Below are 14,820 nucleotides of genomic sequence, written 5' to 3' on the forward strand. Positions count from 1 at the left end.
ATCGGCTTCAGCTGTCACAGTCACAGACTTAGAGCTCCTCTGATAGTCAGTGCTGGGAGTCAGTGGAGCCCAGACAGCTGAGCCAGTTTCTAACTCTTCACACGATCACAGGCTTTACTAGAATGTTTCCAAAAGCAAATTAATATGCATGCTGCAACATTTCCTATTGTTTTAGTTAATGTGAATAACTGGCATAGTAATTTTTTTTAAAGCTTTATTTTTTGAGGGACAGAGAGTGAGCACATGAGTTGGGGGAGGGGCAGAGGGAGAGAATCTTCAAGCAGACTCAGTGCTGAGCTTGGAGCCTGATGTGGGGCTCGATCCCACAACCCATGAGATCACAACCTGAGTCGAAACCAAGTGTCAGACGCCCAACCAATGGAGCCACCCATATGCCCCTGGTATAGTAATTTTTTAGTTTTATTTGTTTTGTTCTGCTTTTAGAGCTAATGCTATTTGGAACCAGGCATTTTTCTAAAAGCTTCACATACATTAACTTACTCAGTTTCCAAAGTAACCAGATGATCTAAGTGCTATTAGTATTCCATTTTACACATGAAGAACTGGGGCCCAGAGAAGTTGAATAACTTGCTGAAAGTCACATAACACTGCTAGAAAATGACTGTGTCCTTTGAGTCAGAGTTCAAACCCAGACATTCTGACTCCAGAGTCTATGCTCTTAATCCTTGTACTCCTCTGACCCTTTTAGGAAATTATGTGTGGTGGGGCCATCTTTCTAACGGTATAGAAACTGGGTGAATCTGCATTACTTTAAATGCATTTAAAACAAATGCCAAGGACTCCTTAAAGTGAACATGAGGCTAGATCAGTAAAAACAAATGCAATCTGATAAAGCTGCAAATCCGGTGAGAAAGTCGTCAGTTCGTGAGCTAATTCTTACTTACCCTGCATGGGGAACCACTTTTTTATGTACTCACTGTTAGTGGGGTCCCGGTTACTTAACTAGCTCTCTCCTCCTCTGTCCCTCCAAATATACTATACAATTTGCAACTACACATTACCTTATTATAACAAATATAAAATAGCTTTTATTGTGAAAAAATAGATCTGAACTGAAACTCTGGAAATTTCTCAAATTATTCCTTATGATTTACTCTTTGAAACCATGGAATTTATTTGAGCACAATCTCTGCCAGTCTACCCTTTCCCTGTACTTTACTTCCTATATTTTCTAACATCCATCTTGCAAAATGGCCCCTTCTCTTTGCTTGTGCTGAAATCGCCTTTTCACACCTCTCTCTCTCACCTTGGATCACAGAAGTTTGTTTTGGGGTGGACAGGTCACCCCTTGGCTTGGACTGATCACTAATCAAGTTCTGTCCTTCCTACTTTCTTTTCTTCTCCCCAGTGAGTCCAACATTCTGGTGTTACCTTCTTCTCTGTCCTCTCCTATTGCCAGATGAATTCATTTCTTCTCAGGAAATCTCCATTTCCCATCTACATCTTCAGTAATTCCCTTCCTCTTCACCTTTTTCTTCCTTGCCCCATTTCCATAGGAAAATCTCTCACACAGAAGTTCTTCATTCTCTCTATAAATGAGCCAAACAGACTTTTGTCTCTCTTGCCTGCTGCTGTATCCCCAGAGCCTAGAACAGCACCTGTCACTTATGGCCAACCAGTACTCATCTGTTCAACTCATGAACAACCGAAGGGGACTGAAGTCGTGACTGATTGATTTAATCAAAAGTGTCTTTGACACAACTATCTCAAGCAAGAAGAAAACCACAATGGTTTTCTTTCTTAAGAACTTCTTTTTAAATTAACACTCAGCATCTTTAAAGTGGTTATAAGAAATAACACTTATTAAAGAATAGTTTGAAACTGTATCAAGCTGTTTATTTTATTTTTTGAAAAGATTATTTATTTTAGAGAGAGAGAGAGAGAGAGCAGGGGGAGGACCAGAGGGAGAAGAAGAGAGTATGGAGCCTGACATGGGGCTCAATCTCGCGACCCTGAGATCAGGACCTGAGCCAAAACCAAGAGTCAGGAGCTTAACTGACTATACCACCCAGGTGCCCCAGAATTCAAACTTTTTAAAGAATGCTTTATTATTAGTCAGTTATCCCTAGATTATTAATCATTTATTCCCAAATAGTGACTATTTTGTTTGTTTTTACAATGAGCATCTTCTTTTTCAGTGATTTCTTTATTGTTGTAAAATGTACTGAATATCTCCTTTCCTAATTAGGAAAATCAAGCTGTTTCCATTTTAGTATAATTGGAACCTATATCAGTGGAAGAATCTTAACTGATTTGCATTAAGACAAGTTCATGTGAGGCATAACGGAGTAAACATATACATACTACTGTTGATAGGGTTTAGTTGCTGTGCTTTTTTTTTTTTAAGATTTATTTATTTGAGAGAGAACACAAGTGGGGGGAGGGGTATAGGGAGAGGGAGACAAGCACACTCCCCACTGAGCGGGGAGCCTGACAGGGGGCTTGATCTCAGGACCCCAAGATCATGACCTGAGCTGAAATCAAGAGGCGGATGCTCAATTGACTGAGCCACCCAAGTGCCCCTCATTGCTGTGCTTTTTAAAACATGGGTATGAAATAGTGTTTCATGTCCCTGCTGAAGGACCTTATGTCCTCTCTCACTGCCCACTACTGTTGGCTTCTACAGCCATCAGCTTCTTAGTCCTTAAAATGGAATAGCCCTTACTTTGTTGTGAGGTTTACAGCACTCCGTAGGATGCCTGACATCTAGTAGACACTCAAAAAAATGGACCTATTTCATGTTTGCTGGAAAGAACAAATATTTTGTTCATTTACTTATATGACCTAATATAGAATTTCATTTAACATTTTGGATTCTGGACACTCTTTCTTCCTATTTTGAATGTTTCCTAATGGTCACAGCCTTCAGGTTTCCTAGACAGCATCTTTTTTTTCTCAAGAGGTTCTTGACAACTGTATTGTAAAAAAAAAAAAAAAAGTTAAGATGTAACTTTGATGATTTACAATGACATATCTAGGTTGTGCGTTGGTCCAGTTTGCACAGAGAGAATAGCCTGCAAGTTCCCACATGGCAACTTGTCTGTCATGGGGCTGCCCAGTACTTGGGTTTTCCCACTCCTGACTTAGACTGGTGGATCTAAGCATTACCAGACCCAAACTGTTACAGGTCTGGAGGGAGGATGGTGCTTGGGCCCCTCTGTTAGAAGGTGAAAAAGGTGAGGAGACTATTGACCTTCTTGGGAAGAGGTGCTTGAGATTCTCTCTCCTTCTCCCTCTGCTCTTCCCACTTATGCTTTCTCTCTCTCTCTCTAAAACAAACAAATCTTAAAAAAAAATGGAGGTTGCTTCATCTTTAACACAACAAACATTTACTGAGCACCTACTGCATGCACAGGGCCAAGCACTGGCAATGAAATCAAAGCATAGAGATGATTGAAGCATGGCTCTTGTACGTGCAGGGTTCCTAAATACAGTGAAGACGGCACACCCAAATTTACATGGATACAGGGTAGTTTGTAAAAAGAACAATCAGTGGATCCAAAGTTTTTTTTAATGGAGGTTGGAGAGTTGAGGACAACTTGGGTTGTCAGTTCTTTATTTTGATAAGGATTTTTTTTTTAAAAAAAACTACTGTCAACAACCACTATCATTTTACATAAAAAGGATGCATTCATTCCTAAAACAGGAAGGGCAAATTTTTCAGAATAATAGGCCTTTAAATTTTAATGAGTTGTATTACAAACTTACTACATTATCCTTATTTTTCTCATTTCACAGAAGATCAGTGAAACTTTTTATAAACCAGTGTTTTAAGAATTATGGTCTAAATAAATTCCTAAATGTCATTTCTGCCAAATGACATATGGGTACATTTTGATGTTTTTGAAATAGAAGCCTGCTAGAATATGAGGAAGTGCTATTGTTTTATTTCCTTGTCCAACCTGGGCCCCAGCAATTGCTCTCATGGGAATATTCCAGGGGTCCAGGCTTCAGTGGGCAAGGGCTCTTTGGATGAGCTGGAATGGAGCCACTGGTAGAAATGGATATGGCCCAGGAGAGGTTTAGCTGCTTCCTGTGGAGCCAGGCCAAAGTTAACCAAAGTGCCTTTGATAAAGGATTTTGAAAAATAATATTTTTCTGTTTGTTTTTTGAAGATTTTATTTATTTGTTTGTCAGGGAGAGAGAGAGCATAAGCAAGGGGAACAGCAGAGGGGGAGGGAGAAGCAGGCTCCCCACTGAGTAGGGAGCCTGTGGGACTCGATCCCAGGACTCTGGGATCATGACTTGAGCTGAAGGCAGATGCTTAACCGACTGAGCCACCCAGGTGTCCCTATTTTTCTTTTTCTTGACAATTGTGACAGTCTAGAATGGAAAATGCTCAAGGGATAATGTTACTATATCATGTAGCTAAATTAGTAATAAAATTCCGAGGGGGTCTTAATGACTGGAAATCCAGAATTTCCCAGTGGTTCGACATCTATGTTCAACTCTGCCAATCTTAATCAGCAGAACTTTCTTTCCAAATACACTGAAGTCCACCCTGTGTGTCCCTGTATAAGTAGTTCTTTTTCTACATCTTGATTTCAAGGCAATTTCAGTATTTATATTTTTTTAAAAAAGCATATTCCTTGCTGTTAAGACATGTAATATACTTTTAAAGTTCCTGTAATCTTTCAAGTTTATTCCTGCCATAATCTGACAAGCTAGAGTAATAAACAGGAAATTAAACCCAGAGACCATAAGCTGAAATTCAGTTTTTTAATTTAAAAAATGTCATCACCAAAGTAAGGGTGGGGTTTATCATCAGATTTGGGGCAATTTCTCAATTTTCTTCAGATGCTATTAAAGACTAACATTTGAAGTATCCCCAGGATATTTGGTCTTCCAGTAAGGCAATCTGTAATTCACTTTGCTTTTCTCTTTCACAATTATGGTGCTTGCCATTTGTATTTGAGATGAAAATAACACAAACATAGATGTGCTCTGGAGTGGAAACCTGGTCCACTTACCAACAGGAGCTAATTTTGTCATAAATAATGATCACAGCAGTGGATCTCAGCAACACCACCACCATACGAGTTATATAAATAAACTCATTGACAGTTAACTTCACACACTCAACAGAAACAGAGGCAAATAAAAGTAATGAAAATGCATTTGCAGCTCAGTGTAAAAGCTCTCAGGCTTGTCTTCTGAAGTTATTTCTTTTACCAGCTCAGGGTATTTGGATTTCTGAGGTTTTCCTTCTAATGTTCCACATTGTCTTCTTTTTAAATTAATTTGTTTTTATTTTTTTTAAACCACCTTTGGAGGTATGCTTGACATACCAAAGACTGTACATAATGAATATAACTTGATGAGTTTGGAGATAAGTACACATCCATGAAACCATTACCACAATCTACGCCATAAACCTTCTATCACCTCCAAAACTTTCCTTTCACTCTCTTAATTAATTATTATCATTATCATCATTATTGAGTGATAACACAACATACCAAAATTTCAAGTATATAATATAGTATTATTAACCATAGAAACTATGAGATACAGTAGATCTCTAGAACTTATTAATTTTGTATAACTGAAACTTGTACCTTTTGACTCCTATCTACCTGTTTTTCCCACCCCCTCAGCCCCTGGCAACCACTATTCTACTCTCTGCTTCTGTGAATTTGACTGTTTTAGTTTCCTCATATAAGTAGCATCATTTAGCATTTGTTCAACTGTGTCTAGCTTATTTCACTTATTTCACTGTCCTCCAGATTCATCCATGTTGTTGCAAATGGCAAGATTTCCTTCTTTCTTAAGGCTAAATAATATTCCATTGTGGGCATATGCAACATTTTCTTTATCCATTCATCTGTTGATGGGCAATTAGATTGCTTAGCTATTGTGAATAATGCTGCAGTGAACATGGGAATGCAGATATTTCTTTGAGATCTTGATTTCCTTTCTATATCTGTCTTGACATGTGATTGCTAGATTATATGGTAGTTCTATTTTTAATTTTTTGAGGAACCTCCATACTGTTTTACATAGTGACATGGGTCATAGTGAAATATTCAAAACATGTCCCCTAAAATCAGCAACAAGGCAAAGATGACCACTCTCCATCTTCTATTTAATATTTTACTTAAGTCATAGCTGGTATAAACCATGAAGTTTGAATAGAAAGAAAAACAAACGTCTCTATTCACAGGGAAAAAAGATTATCTTCATAGAAATCCTATGGAATCTACAGTGCAACGATGAAAAGTAAAAGTGGACTTAGGAATTTTTCAAGATATAGTTTTCACACCCAGAATTCAGTTTAATTTCTATATATAGCAGCAAAAAACTGAACATGTAATTTAAGAAAAATATATTTTAGCTTTTTTAAAACTCACAAAATAGTTATGAATAAATTTAAGAAAAAATGTGAAATAATTCTCACCGAAAACTACATAATGCTGCTAAAAGTAATTTTTTTGTGTGTTATGGGTACAATCATATTTATATACCAAAGTGGAATCATACAGTACATGCAATTTTGTAGCATCCTTTTTCTGAAAATGAATACATTAAGGACACATTTTGACATTCTTAATTATTTATTTTCAAACTTTAAAAAAACTCTGGGGGCCCTGGGTGGCTCAGTCAGTTAAGCGTCTGACTCTTGATTTCAGCTCAGGTTGTGGTGTCGGGGTCATGAGATCCAGGTCTGTGTTGGGCTCAACGCTCAGCGGTGAGTCTACTTGATATTCTCTCTCTCACCCTCCCCCCCACATCTCTCAAATAAATAAATAAATCTTTAAAAAATAAAAAAACAAAAAAACTCTGGAACTTGGAAAATTTCAAGCATATATAACAAGAAACACAACACTGTCATAAACCTTCAGGTACCCATCACCCAGGTTCAATGCTTTCGGTTCATCTGCTACTCTCTTGCCTGCCACAGAGGTATTTTTCTTTTAATAGTTGCTATACAATATTCTTTTAGTTCCGGGTATATAACATAGTGATTCAACAATTGTATACATTATGAAATGTTCACCATGATAAATATAGTTACCATCTGTCACCATACAAAGTTATTATAATGTTATTGACTATATTTCCTATGCTGTCCTTTTCATTCCATTTCTCATTTATTTTAGGCGAAACACATTGTCTTCTTAATAGAAATATCACAGAATTTTTCAGCTGGGTCAAGGTCTAGAGATTGCTGCTACACAGAGACCACAGCCTTATAGAATGAATGTGCATTTCAGGCCTAATTTCACATTTGATCCCAGAAAAGGAAAGCAGAACTGTAATTTGAACAAAATATAACTATTGAATCTTACAAGAGAAAATGAAACGTACTCCTATGCCAACTGCCAGGCAATGTTCCTGGCTCCAAAGTATAGCCCGGGGCTATGCCAGATGGTCCTTCCCAGGAAATTGAGCTTGTCCTCCACATAGGAAATCTGAATGACTCTGTCTCCCAGGAAATGCTCTATTGTCCATTCCCATGAACATTGTGAGAAATTAAAAAAAAAAAGGGTGGCCATGGCTGAAGATTGATCAAGGAATGAAAGCTGTTAAATAACTGAGACTTTTGCTGATTGCTCAGCATTCTGGCTATGACCAGGGGTTGTGGCCTTAGAATGATGGGGTAGAATTATTATGGGGGGTGACAGAGCAATTAATGACTAACAAAAGAATACATACTATGTCCCTAACGCTGTGCTAAAAATGTACACACATTAACACCTACAACAAATCCAGGAGGTCAGTGTCATTATTATGATGATCATTTACCATCCCTATTCACAGATGTGGAAATCAGTGGACACATTTCCACTAGATTCTGGGCTTCCAGCTCATAGAGTTGCCTAAAGTTTTACCTTTGATAAATGGCAGAACCACAGTTTGAACCCTGATCTCTTTTGACTTCAGAGTCTGGGATTGACATATGTATTATATTATATGTATATGTAACAGTATCATGTAACTGTAACAGTATCATGACCACCCCCAGCATTTATATAAAATAATATTGCCTCAGACAGGCTAGCTTTTGAGCGTTAGGAGGCTCCATTGTGCTTTCCCTTGTTCAGATAACATTTGTTGGGGGGCTTCTCTATGTTGCTTTTTGTTCCCCAGACCTTTACTGAGGTGTCTCACCCAGGCTTGTCTTCTTCTGTTCAAATTACATAAGCTTTGGTCTCTGCTAAAAACAGGATTATGTCTATCGATCATTTTTTTAAAATAGCTTCAGTGGTGACATTTCTCCTCTGCTGAAAGAGCCTTTTAATTTTCATGCTGCTATGGGTGAGCCACAGCTAAGCTTGGCGGGGGGAACCCAAAATAAGCCAAACTCTACAGATTCTAATATTATTTGGACAATTGAATTCCTACATAAATTCTGAGAGATGATAGATAGGGTCAGATTTATAATATTGCTCAAGATAGGGCCTGGAATCCACAGCAAAGGTGATAACGTGGATTCATTCAAGCCACCTCTGCTCTCCCTTAAAACTTTCCCTAGCAAAACTCCTCCTCTGCAATGTCCAAAGTGCTCTAGAGTTAAAAACAAGAATTAAAAGATATTATTAATTATAGCCAACATGGGTGGTGCACTTCTGTGCCAAGCTAAGTGTAAGTTATCATTACCCTTTCAAGAAAGTCCAATGATCCTGAGCAGTTGAGTAATTCCTTTGAGTCATAGCCGGCAAGTGACAGAGTTGTGGGATTTAAACTTTGAACCTTGAACATGAGTTGGCTTTGTTTTGGTTTTTGTTTGTTTTGTTTCTTTTTTGCCAGAATCCATGTGTCTACAAGTTATCAAACATGGTCTGCCTGGGCCAGGCCCTTAGCAACACCTTGCAGGGAGAATGGATCCATCAGTTATGATCGCTCTTCAAAAAGGTCACAATCTGCCTAGTAAGATAAAATATAAATACATGAAAGTTTATTGACCACAAAAAAAAGTTAAGTCTTATGTCAAGAGGTGTTGCTTGGAATACAAAATTCGGTTGTCAAATACATTATACTAATCCTAATTGCGATAGGAGTTCAGAAGAAGCTGAGGGGGTCTCAGGTGCAGGGCAGGAGGCTCAGGGTGGAGGTGGGGTTTAGTCAACTGTGCAAAAAATATTGGGTTTCCCAGAATTGCCAGATGGTGGGGCTTTCTAGGTGAGAGCAGGGGCCAACCCCAGGGGTTAGGGTACCAGAATTTAATACTGTACTCCACCTCCTTTCCCCCTCCCTCCCTCTAACTGTTCCTTCTTTTGATCCAGGGCTTTTGTGCTGCTGCATTTCTCTTGTTAAGAAGGAATATGAGTGGGGCACCTGGGCAGCTCAGTCGGTTAAGCATCTGACTCTTGATTTTGGCTCAGGTCATGATCTCGGGGTCGTGAGATTGAGCCCCGCGTCGGTCTCCTACTTAGCCGGCAGTCTGCTGAAGATTCTCTCTCTCTCTCTCCCTCTCCCTTTGCCCTTCCCCTGCTTCTGCTCTCTCACGCTCTATCTCTCTAAAATGAATAAATAAATCTTTTTTTAAAAAAGAAGGAATATGAGCTAATAAATCCATTCACACAAAGATGTGTACCCTTAGTAAGAGTATATGCATTTCTAACAAGTGCACAGGGACACAGAAATGTGATAAAGTAATGAGTCACTATAGTGGAATTCCTCTTGCTTAGCGTCCTTCAGGGGCCTACGCTGCCCGTGTAAACTACCACTTCTGGATTTTGTGTTGAATCAGTGAGTACCACTCTGCCTCCCACAGCATTGTCTGGTCCCGGTGTCCATCCTTGGCCCCAGCCAGGGCTGGATGAAGGAATGTGGCTGCCATCTCTGAGTGTAGAAAATCAACCCAGAGCACATGCTTTGCTAGTGGAGGTGAGTGATGTGTTTTTCAAATATATAGCATACATACATTGTTACTCTTTATATATTTTACCCGAACGTTTACCAAAGCCCGAACAAAAAAATAATAATCCACATTTTGAAATCATCTTCCCGTACTATTTGAGAACTAAGAGTAGCAGTTACAGAATCTCATTTAATTTGCCTCAGGCAAGCATATGCTGCTCTATATGTATTTTTGACTGACACATTTACTGCCTCAGAATATGGCAATTTTACCATTTAAAATAAACTATGGAAATTTAACTGCATAAAGATTTGATAATAAGCTCCAGCCGTGGTAAGCCTTGGGTCATCTGGTAACTTGTCACTTCTACGCTCATGTACTCAGATGGACTGAACCTTGAATGGGCTTGAAAATAGCCCACTGGAATGAGGAAGTCATGCACTGGCGCCAGGGTTAGGGATATCAAGCATCCCATTTGTCGGGGGCTGTGGGGCTTCCCAGGACAGAGGCTTTGCAGTGCTAAACCCAGGAGAGTCCTGAGCAAACTGGGACAAGGTGGTCACCCTGTGAAGACCGGATTACAGGGCAGGGGCAAGGCTCTGAGTCTCGCAGCGGGTGTGCTGGGGTCCGGAAGGAAAGCAGCTCTCTGGCTGTGGAGGGTACACCCAGAAGGAAAGCGCTTCTCTGATGGGGTGTCCATGGCTGTGTGAGGTTAGCCTTTTGGCCCACAGAGCTGTGGGTATGGGTGAAATAACCCAATAGAAGGGACAGAGAGGACAAATAGGAAACGAGAGTGAAGGGTGTGAGCAGAGCAATGCTTACAGGCAGCCTGCAGTGGACCCTGGCAGGAGGGGAGAGAAAAGGAAGAGGAAGAAGACAAGCTGCTCTACCGTGTGGGCCCAGATGAGATGAACGGTTTTGTGCCGATCAGGAAGCTGAGCTTCAAAGGCCTAGCACAGGAGTTCTTAGCCCTAGCTGGCCATTAGAATTATGTGGGCACTTCTGAAAATGCAGATATCTGGGCTATACCCAGGCTAATTTGGATTAGGATTTCTGGAGGTGCGCACACTCATTGGTCTTTTTTTAAAAGCTCCTAGGTGATCCTAAGATGCAGGTAAGATTGAAAACCTTTGGCCTTGGGCTCCCTGCTGGGTGTAGAGTCTACTTAAAAAAATAAAAATAAAAACAGAAATAAAATTGATTTTGATATACTGACCTTCCCCGCTACACCCCCCCCCCCCCCCCCGCCGGTAATCTCTACATTCAGCGTGGGGCTTGAACTCGTGACCCTGAGATCAAGAGTTACATGCTCTTCTGACTGAGTCAGTTAGGTGTCTCTGATATACTAATCTTACATCCTACAATCTTGCTGTATTCACTCCCAAGGTTTTGTAACCTTTTCAGAGATTAGGATTTTCTTCATAGACAATCATGTTATCTGTTTAAAAAGATGGTGTGATTTTTCCTTTCATATCAGTATGTCTTTAATTTCCATTTCTTGCCTTTTGCCATGACTAGGACCTTTAGAAAAAATGTTAAGTAGAAGTGGTGAAAGTGCACATCCTTGCTTGTTCCTGATCTTTTTACCAGTAGGACATTAGCTGTAGATTTTGAATAGATGCCCCCAATCAGGCTGAAGAAGTTCCCAGCTAGCTATTCCTCCTTTGCTGAGAGATGGGTTGTTGTTGTTGTTGTTGTTGTTGTTGTTGTTGTTATTGTTTTTAACCATGATTGAATGCTGAATTTTGACAGATTTTTTTTTATATTCATATGGTTTTTTAATTGTTCAATATGGTGAAGAAGTAGTTGATTTTTAAAATGTTAAATAAACACTGAACCATCTCCCTGCATTCCTGGCATAAACTCTACTTCATCATGATGTATTAACTCCTGTTTAACCCATTCAGTGTATTTTTTTATCTAAACACTGTATTTTTCATTTCTGAAGCTTGATTTGGCTCTTTTTTTGTCCATCTTCCCCCTCATCATTCTCATGCTTTCTTCTACCTTTTTGAGTATATGGGGTATGTTTATAATAGTTGTTTCAGTGTCCTGGTCTACTAATTTTGTCATTTGTGTCATTTCTGGCTCTGCTCTTACTGTTTGCATATTCTCCTTCCTATGAGCCACATTTGCCTGCTTCTCTGCCATTTTTGGTTAGATGCCAGATATTGTGAATTTTACCTTTTGTGCTCGTTGTTCTTGTTTGTTATATTCCCTTAAGTATTTCCTACTTTGTTCTGGAAACTAGTTAAGTAAATTGAAAATGTTTGATCCATGGGAGACTTGCTTTTAAGCTTTTTTAGGTAGGCCCAGAACAGCTTTTAGTGTAGGCTAATATGGCCCACCCATCAGAGTACTCTCCTTCATACATTCTGCCTTCTGAGAAGTGGTGTAAGCGCTGGGGATTTTTCCTCCTCCTCCTTTCTGGGGGTTATTTTTCTGGCTTTAGTCATATTCTCACATGACAAGAGCTAGTCGGAACTCAGCTAAATACTGGAGGGGAGCCTTTTGCAGATTCAGAGCTCTCTCTTTGAGCAACTGTCTCCTGCTCAGCATTCTGTCCAGTGTATTCTAGCCACTGCTTCTCTGAACTCTGAGTCTTGTCTCTTCAAGTCAGTGAGGCCCCTAAGGCCTTCTTTGGGTTCTCACTCACAATGCTGCAGCCTGGCTACTCTCTTTAGGCTGCAAACTGAGGCACTTATAGGGCTCATCTTATTTGCTTCCTTCATCCAAGAATCACAGTCCTTCACTGCCTATTGTCCCATGTCTGCAAACCACCATTTTGGTTTGGGTACATTCTGTCCTATTATTTAGTTGTTTAAGGCAAGAAGTAGAAGTTCTGTCTTTGTTCTTGAGAAGTTATTTGACAGTTGCTCACAGATGAGGAAGAGTTAATGTTGCTGAGATTTCTATAAACTTTTTTTTTGGTAGAAACTTTAGCCCTCATGTCGGAGAGACCGTAAAGGAGCTGTACCAGGCTCGGCGGGCACTGGAGTATTGATGTCCTACCTACCTGACACCCAACACCACAGACAGTTTATATTGACTCTAAGACCCATTAGAGTTTTAAAGCAAGTCTTTGGGCTAGGACATGTGTTTTCTACTAATGAGAACAAATCTTCCTTCCACAAGATCATCCGGAGAGGAGTTGATGCTATGACAAGAAATGACAACTGGAGAAGAAAAGCTTGGATTGAAGGGAAGAAGAAGCTCTTTCTGAAGCAGGGAACTCCTGAGTTAGTCTCCATGTTAACATGTGCATTCTCTGTTTTCTCCCCCACAGTTCTCTGTTGTTTTGAGAGAAGTTAAAGAAAGGACCTATTCCATGCTTACAATGGATTGGCAAAGGTGGGTGGTGCTTCCCCTGCCAATCTCCATTCCCGTTGGCCCGAATTGCAGGAAGGAGACTGATTCTAGCTTCCAGGGGATAATAGACAAAGGCTGGCAACCCTGTGAGGAGGATGGAGGAGGACACCATGTGCAGACCTCTTTGTGAACCTTCAGAGTGGCCTCCTAGCAATAATAAGGAAACATTTTGAGATGGCAGAGTTTCTTTTTTTTTTTTTTAAAGATTTTATTTATTTATTTAATTGACACAGAGAGAGAGACAGTGAGAGAGGGAACACAAGCAGGGGGAGTGGGAGAGGGAGAAGCAGGCCTCCCGCGGAGCAGGGAGCCCGATGCAGGGCTCTATCCCAGGACCCTGGGATCATGACCTGAGCTGAAGGCAGTCGCTTAACCAACTGAGCCACCCAGGCGCCCCGAGATGGCAGAGTTTCTACAGTCAACCAGATGGGGGCATGGAAGCATGATAGGTAGTCTAAATATTAATGGATCGGTTCCTTATTTACCATCTCTGACTGTTAGTGCCTAGATAGTCTCTCTCACACACACACACACACACACACTGCTAGGTAAACTGACCCAGGTACATACTGCTGGGTAAACTGACCCAGTGCACAGGGATATCCTTTAGGTTGACTGAAGTCAAAATGCCTTCCCCAATACACAAAACACACACACATAGACACTCAGATATGCAAGCCAAAGGTTTTCTTTCTTTCTTTCTTTCTTTTTTTTTAAGATTTATTTAAGAGAGAGTGTGCTTGCATATGCGTGCATGAGTGTGAGAGCGGGAGGCGGTGTGTGGGGTTGGGGCGGGGGAGAATGGCAGAGGGAGAGAATCTCAAGGAGACTCCCTACTAAGTGCAGATCCTGTCACAGGCTTGATCTCATGACCCTGAGATCATGACCTGAGCCGAAATCAAGAGTCAGATACTTAACCAACTGAGCTACCTAGGAACCTCCAAATCAGTTTTATTTCTATGTAACTATCACTGAACAACCAGAAAATAAATCAAAACATATCATTTATTATTTGTTGTGGACTGAATGCTTGTGTCCCCCCAGAATTCATGTGTTGAAATCTAACCCCCAATGTGATTGGTATTTGGAGGTGGGGCTTTTGGGAGGTAATTGGGTTGTGGGTGTGCAGCCCTCATGAATGGGATTTGTGTCCTTATAAGGTGATAAAGGGACCAGAGCTCATTCTCAATCTCTCTCTCTCTCTGCCATGTGAGGATACAAAAAGTCAGTCATCTGTAATTGGGAAGAGGGCTCTCACCCAACCATGCTAGCACCATGATGTTGGACTTCTAGCCTCCACAACTGTGAGAAATAAATTTTTGTTGTTCATAAACCACCCAGTTTATGGTATTTTGCTACAGCAGCCTGAGCTAAGACACTTGCATCAAAAAAATATGAAATGCTTAGAGATAAATTAGATAAGAGTTGTGCAAGACCCATACACTGAAAACTACAAAATACTGCTGACAGAACTTAAAGAAAACCTAAACAAATGGAGGGATAGACCATGTTCATGAATCAGAGGTCTCAATATTGTTAAGATAATAGTTCATCCCAAATTGACCTATGGATTCAACCCAGTCCCCATGTAATTCCAACAAGACTTTTTTTTTTGTAGAAATATA

The sequence above is a fragment of the Mirounga angustirostris genome, unplaced genomic scaffold, assembly GCF_029215605.1.
Source record: "Mirounga angustirostris isolate CCGP_5_RB_7025 unplaced genomic scaffold, mMirAng1.0.hap1 SCAF_7, whole genome shotgun sequence".
NCBI classification, from domain to species: domain Eukaryota; kingdom Metazoa; phylum Chordata; class Mammalia; order Carnivora; family Phocidae; genus Mirounga; species Mirounga angustirostris.